Below are 6944 nucleotides of genomic sequence, written 5' to 3'. Positions count from 1 at the left end.
ATGTCGCTCAACCAATGTGATTAGAGGTGCAACCCAAAAATGTAATCATTGAAAAGGCACAATGTTCGCTCACCATTAAAAGCTTCTTAAAAGTAATTAGGTAATTTTTAAATCTGAAAACGAAGTATCTCAAAAAAGAACACAAAGAAATGTCAAGTCAGGTAATGGCAAATTCCAGTCTGAAGGAAGTATGCTTTGAATTTATTTCCCTCAGTCATTTGGTGCGTTTTTTTGGTCACAATTCCTTATAGCATGTCCTCGTGGGCATCAGAGAGGGAAACAGAAGGCACGTACGTGTGCTTAGCTTTCAGAAATGGGGTCAAAAAGTATTTGTTCCCTTAAACCGTTCAAATGCTAGAGCCAAATTCATAAAAGAAAGAAGAATCCAAATATCACATAGGTGCTAGAAACCATAGTGCTTGTCATTTTGGCACAGAATGTCGGATTTTCACAATTGATCAAAGGGCCAGTCTAAATAAATAAACGGGCTGGATCTGGCTCGCAGGCCACCAGTTGAATAGCCCTGATTTAGGCAGTAGGGTGCCATTTGGGATGAAGACTATATTTTTGTAGTTCAAGATTATACTGTTATAGCTAAACACTGGGTTTCTAATTCTAACCTTAAACTGTTTTGTTTTTTGACCAAAGCACTTGTTCTTAACCTGACTGGTGTGCCAGATGGGTGGGGTTTGCAGTTTCAGATATACTCTATTGGTTCCATTAAATTAGGCAAACTCAATCAAGTACAGTATTTGAAATTATTTTAAAATGTTTTTTAGACCAAGGTCTGGGGCCATAGTCATAAAACACCTCAGTGTAGGAGTTTTGCCTTTTTAGATCATAATTAATAAGTTAATATTGACAGGCGGAACCTGTTCTTAGATCTGAAATCCTACTCTGAGACGCTTTATGAATACAGGACCTGGTCTAGTATATAGTGCATTCGAGTAAGTATTCAGAGACCCCTCGACTTTTTCCATATTTTTGTTACGTTACAGCCTTATTCTAAAATGTATTAAATTCGTTTTTTTCCCCCCCTCATCAATTCACACAAATACCCCATAATTATAAAGCAAAAACAAGTTTAGACATTTTAGCAAATGTATAAAAAAAAACTGAAATCACATTTACTTAACTGAAATCACAGACCTTAACTCGGTACTTTGTTGAAGCACCTATGGCAGCGATTACAGCCTCGAGTCTGCTTGGGTATTACGTTACAAGCTTGGCACACCTGTATTTGGGGAGTTTTTCCTAATTGTCTCTGCAAGGCCTCAAGCTCTGGCGTGTTGGATGGGGAGCGTCTCTCTATAGATGTTTGATCGGGTTCAAGTCCGGGCTCTGGCTGGGCCACTCAAGTACATTGAGACTTGTCCCGAAGCCACTCCTGCGTTGTCTTGGCTGTGTGCTTAGGGTCGTTGTCCTGTTGGAAGGTGAACTTTCGCCCCAGTCTGAGGTCCTGAGCGCTCTGGAGCAGGTTTTCATCAGGGATCTCTCTATACTTTGCTCTGTTCAGCTTTCCTTCGATCCTGACTAATCTCCCAGTCCCTGACGATGGAAAAACATACCCACAGCATGCCGCCGCCACCACCATGCTTCACCGTAGGGAGGGTGCCAGGTTTCCTCCAGACGTGATGCTTGGCATTCAGGCCAAATAATTCAATCTTTGGTTTCATAAGACCAGATAATATTTTTTCTCAGGGTTTAGCAAACACCAAGCGGACTGTCATGTGCGTTTTACTGAGGAGTGGCTTCCGTCTGGCCACTCTACCATAAAGGCCAGATTGGTGGAGTGCTGCAGAGATTGTTGTCCTTCTGGAAGGTTCTCCCATCTCCACAGAGAAACGCTGGAGCTCTGTCAGAGTGACCATCGGGTTCTTGGTCACCTCGCTGACCAAGGCCCTTCTCCCCCGATTGCTCAGTTTGGCCGGTCAGCCAGCTCTTGAAAGGGTCTTGGTGGTTACAAACATCTTCCATTTAAGAATGATGAAGGCCACTGTGTTCCAATTCCTTCGACGTAATGGTTTAGTTTTTGCTGACATGCACTTTTAACTGTGGCACCTTATATTGACAGGTGTGTGGCTTTCGAATTAAGTCCAATCAATTGAATTTAGGTGGACTCCAATCAAGTTGTAGAAACATCAAGGATGATCAATGGAAACAGGATGCACCTGAGCTCAATTTCGAGTCTAATAGCAAAGGGTCTGAATACTTATGTAAATAAGGTAGTCCTGTTTTTTATGTTTAATACAGTTGTATTAAAAATACAATTTTAGAATAAGGCTGTATAATGTAACAAAATGTGGAAAAAGTCAAGGGGTCTGAATATTTTCCAAATACATTGAAAGCTACATTTTATTTTGTATTCTCTGGTTGAACGCATGGTGCATTGTTATACTATGTTTATTATTCGAGTGCACTGGATAATTAATATTACATCATATAAATAATTAAAAGGTATTGCACTGACCTGCAGATATGAATTTCAAACCACAATGGTTTACAACTAATTTAGTGCATCTAGGTATCCTTGAGTCCAATATTTATAACCATAGGGGTTAGCAAGATGGCAAAAACAGATCTGGGACCAGGCTAGCATTTAGGTGTTGGTGTAACCAGACACGTGAGTGCATGTCTTGACTGAATTCTGACTAATGTGAATTTATACCAAAGATGGATTATAGAAATAATCCAAAGGAGACTTGACAGACGGGTGGATGTGTAAAGCGTGGGTGTGTTCTTCAAAAGCTGTTCGGAATTTGTCAAATAAGTTGAGATAATATTTATCAAATCTGTTTAATAATGCACAGTATAATGCAGTATATGTTTGTAATCATTTGCACACCCACGGTCCTATTCATTAGGCACCAAACAGAAGAAAACTGGGAAGCATGGACCAGAACTTGTCCAATAAGAAGCCCTCGTTCTCCTTTCCCGTTGCAAAAAGTTTTGAAATGGTGCGTACTAATGAATACGACCCATGTTTCATGACTTGCAGTTCGGAGAAACATTTGCAGGTCTACTTCTAATGACTGTAGCAATCAATAACTTGTGCTATTTCAGACATGTTTTGTATGGCTATCTATTTGCACAGTTCTGCAAATAACATGGTGGTACATCATGGCTTTTTTGTCTTGCATGGGATCTGTTTTTTCTTCACATTGTTACAAAAGTTGACAGTGAATGTTTGTAAATATAATTTGACAAAATAGTATATTTTTCAGGGATTTTCATACGGGTGATTTTGAGAAAATTAATTGTCGTTCTATCCAGCCAATCAATTCCGCATTAATGTTATAAAGATAAATAAATGCATTGTGCTGTTATTACATTTCATTGGCTTCTTTCAGACCACCAATGGTGACAATCCCGCAGGTGAAAAAGCCGGATGTGGAGGTCCTGTGCTGGCGAGGTTACACATGGTCTGTGGTTATGGGGCCATTTGGACATTGGAATTCCAAATTCTCTAAAATGATGTTGGAGAAGGCATATGGTAGAGAAATTAACATTCAATTCTCTGCCAACAGCTCTGGTGGACATTCCTGCAGTCAGCATGCCAATTGCACGCTCCCTCAAAACTTGAGACATCTGTTGCACTGTGTTGTGTGACAAAACTGCACATTTTAGGTTCCTTTTATTGTCCCTAGCACAAGGTGCACCTGTGTAATGATCATGCTGTTTAATCAGCTTCTTGGTATGCTACAGCTGTCAGGTGGATGGGTTATCTTGGCAAAGGATAAATGCTCACTAACAGGGATGTAAACTTTGAAATAAGCTTTTTGTGCTTATGGAAAACTTTTATTTCAGCTCATGAAACATGGGACCAGCACTACATGTTTATATTTTTGTTCAGTATAGAATGACTATAGCCTACAGGTAAAACATTTTATGAGTTTGACTACGATGTATGCAGCTAGGTTACTTGCTACATGAAATTGCTTATCATGTAGCAGTTACAGTAACTTATACTTGGACGTTTGGGGAACGTCAACTGTTAAACGCTTCTTGGTGAGAGTGTGCGCATAGAAATACAGTACCTGACCAAAAGTATGTGGACACCTGCTCATCAAACATCTCATTCCAAAATCATGGGCATTAATATGGAGTTGGTCCATGATGTTGGAACATTGAATGGAAGCAAGTCCCAGCAGCAGCCACAAGCATTAGTGAGGTCGGGCACTGATGTTGGGCGATTAGGTGTGGCTCTCAGTCGGCGTTCCAATTCATCCCAAAGGTATTTGATGGGGTTGAGGTCAGCCACAGACCATTATTCCTCCACCAAACTTTACAGTTGGCACTATGCAATGGGGCGGGTAGCGTTCTCCTGGCATCCGCCAAACCCAGATTCAGTGGGGCGTTCTACAAGTCTCCAAATCCGGAGGTGAATATCACGTAGCGTGAAATTTCAGTCGCTGATTAATAACATTTGCCCTTGTACTTCAAGATTGAAAAATATAATAACGTAATGTCATGGACCGAGCTAGCCATTAACGTCCCTTAACGCTCAAAGACAGATTCAATGGCATAGCGTATTTGACTGAATGATTAGCTAATAAATATTTGAGAAATTATGAATAATAAGCATGTGCTTTTACCTGAGACTACTAATGATAATATAACAACTTCAAATACCGAGCTAGTAACGTTAAGTAGTCTAGGTTAACTTAACTGACCTTCAATTGAGGGAATTCGGCAGAGTTCTCTGAGACATTTACAACTGAAACAATTGAAACTCTAAAAATAAATACATGGGAAAATGTTACCAAACATGATAATAATAGGCCTGCATTACGGTAGGCAGCTAACTGTAAAATTACACTTTCCATCCTTACCTCGGAAGGTCACTGTCTCTTCGCTGATTGTCTGTGAGTGAGACAACGCTAGCTAGCCAATTGGCGTGTAGTAGAACGCATGCTTTTGGCTTAACTGTGTTGGGAAAAAGACACGCCTTGCCTTACATGCTGACCACACTGCTTGCGTTGCAAAATAAATGTACACATACATGTTATTCAATCATTGTACCCACACTGCTCGCACGCGCCAACGAGCGTATGCGTTGCCAAGCGCTAAAATAGAAGTTGCTTTTGTGACGCCGAACGCGATGCAAGTCCTGCCTCTCCCATCTCCTCATTGGCTTTTAGAAGCATATACCCACGTGGGTGGTTGAAAGATGAACTGAGGACGGTTGGTCGGTTGTGGTAAAACACCTTATTATGAAAGTTAGATGCCAATCGCCATATAAAGTCCAAAGAACAAAAAGCCTGGAAGGAGGAGAGATTACTAGAAACTATTTGGTTGCCCGTTTTATGTGTGGATTGTCGGAGTAGAGGACCTTGTGAATTTCAGGTAAAATAACAACTTAACGTTTATATCCCAGGACAAATTAGCTAGCTAAATTGCCATACATGTTTAATTAAAAAAATTATAATAATATTTCACCTTTATTTAACCAGGTAGGCTAGTTGAGAACAAGTTCTCATTTACAACTGCGACCTGGCCAAGATAAAGCAAAGCAGTGCGACACAAACAACACAGAGTTACACATGGAATAAACAAGCTTAGTCAATAACACAATAGAAGAAAAAGAGTCTATATACAGTGTGTGCAAATGGTGTGAGATGGTAAGGCAATAAATAGGCCATAGTAGCGAAGTAATTACAATTTAGCAAATTAACACTGGAGTGATAGATGTGCAGATGATGTGCAAGTAGAAATATTGGTGTGCAAAAGAGCAGCAAAGTAAATAAAAACAACATGGGGATGAGGTAGGTAGATTGGATGGGCTATTTACAGATGGGTTATGTACAGCTGTAGCGATCGGTTAGCTGCTCAGATAGCTGATGTTGAAAGTTAGTGAGGGAAATATAAGTCTCCAGCTTCAGCGATTTTTGCAATTCGTTCCAGTCATTGCCAGCAGAGAACTGGAAGGAAATGCGGCCAAAGGAGGTGTTGGTTTTGAGGATGACCAGTGAGATATACCTGCTGGAGCGCGTGCTACGGGTGGGTGTTGTTATCGTGAACAGTGAGCCGAGATAAGACGTAGCTTTACCTAGCAAAGACTTTTGTAGATGACCTGGAGCCAGTGGGCCTGGCGACGAGAGCATACAGGTCGCAGTGGTGGGTGGTATATGGGGCTTTGGTGACAAAACGGATGGCACTGTGATAGACTACTCAGCAAACTGGATGCAGAGTGTTGGAGGCTATTTTGTAAATGACATCGTCTAGGATCGGTAGGATAGTCAGTTTTACGAGGGTATGTTTGGCGGCGTGAGTGAAGGAGGCTTTGTTGCGGAATAGGAAGCCGATTCTAGATGTAATTTTGGATTGGAGATGTTTAATATGACTCTGGAAGGAGAGTTTACAGTCTAGCCAGACACCTAGGTATTTGTAGTTGTCCACATATTCTAAGTCAGAACCGTCCAGAGTAGTGATGCTTAATGCTTTTCGACCTGTCCCCAAATTAATATAATTGGTTCTGAGTTTGTTTTGATATTTCAACCTGCGTGTCGTGATCGCGTTTGGTGTGGGGGGACAAAATCAATTTGCCGATCCCAGTCCTATTAACGACAGCTTATCCAAAAGTATTGCATGGTCTACAGTGTCAAAAGCTTTAGACAAATCTATGAACAAGTTGGCACAGTACTTTCTATTATCTAGGGCATTAGTAATACAATGCTGCAACCTGCGCTGGCGCCAGTTCTACATTATGACTTTTTCTCAGCAACAAACTCCAGGGCTTTTTTTTTGCCAATCGACTCATTCACTGGACGCCCGCTATATTCCGCTTTATCAAGCGGTAGCCGTGCTCATGCCTTTCTGGTGGCCGTTTTCCTCACAGCCCTCCCGACCGGCGACACTAAAGCTGCCAGTCGAAAGCAAGACGCTTTTTCGTAGCTGTTAAGTAATAGATTCCCAAATGCCTAATAAAAACAAGTCATTTTGAA

The sequence above is a fragment of the Salmo trutta genome, chromosome 8 (genome assembly GCF_901001165.1).
Source record: "Salmo trutta chromosome 8, fSalTru1.1, whole genome shotgun sequence".
In the NCBI taxonomy this organism is placed as follows: Eukaryota; Metazoa; Chordata; class Actinopteri; order Salmoniformes; family Salmonidae; genus Salmo; species Salmo trutta.
Note: the sequence above shows the minus strand (reverse complement) of the source record.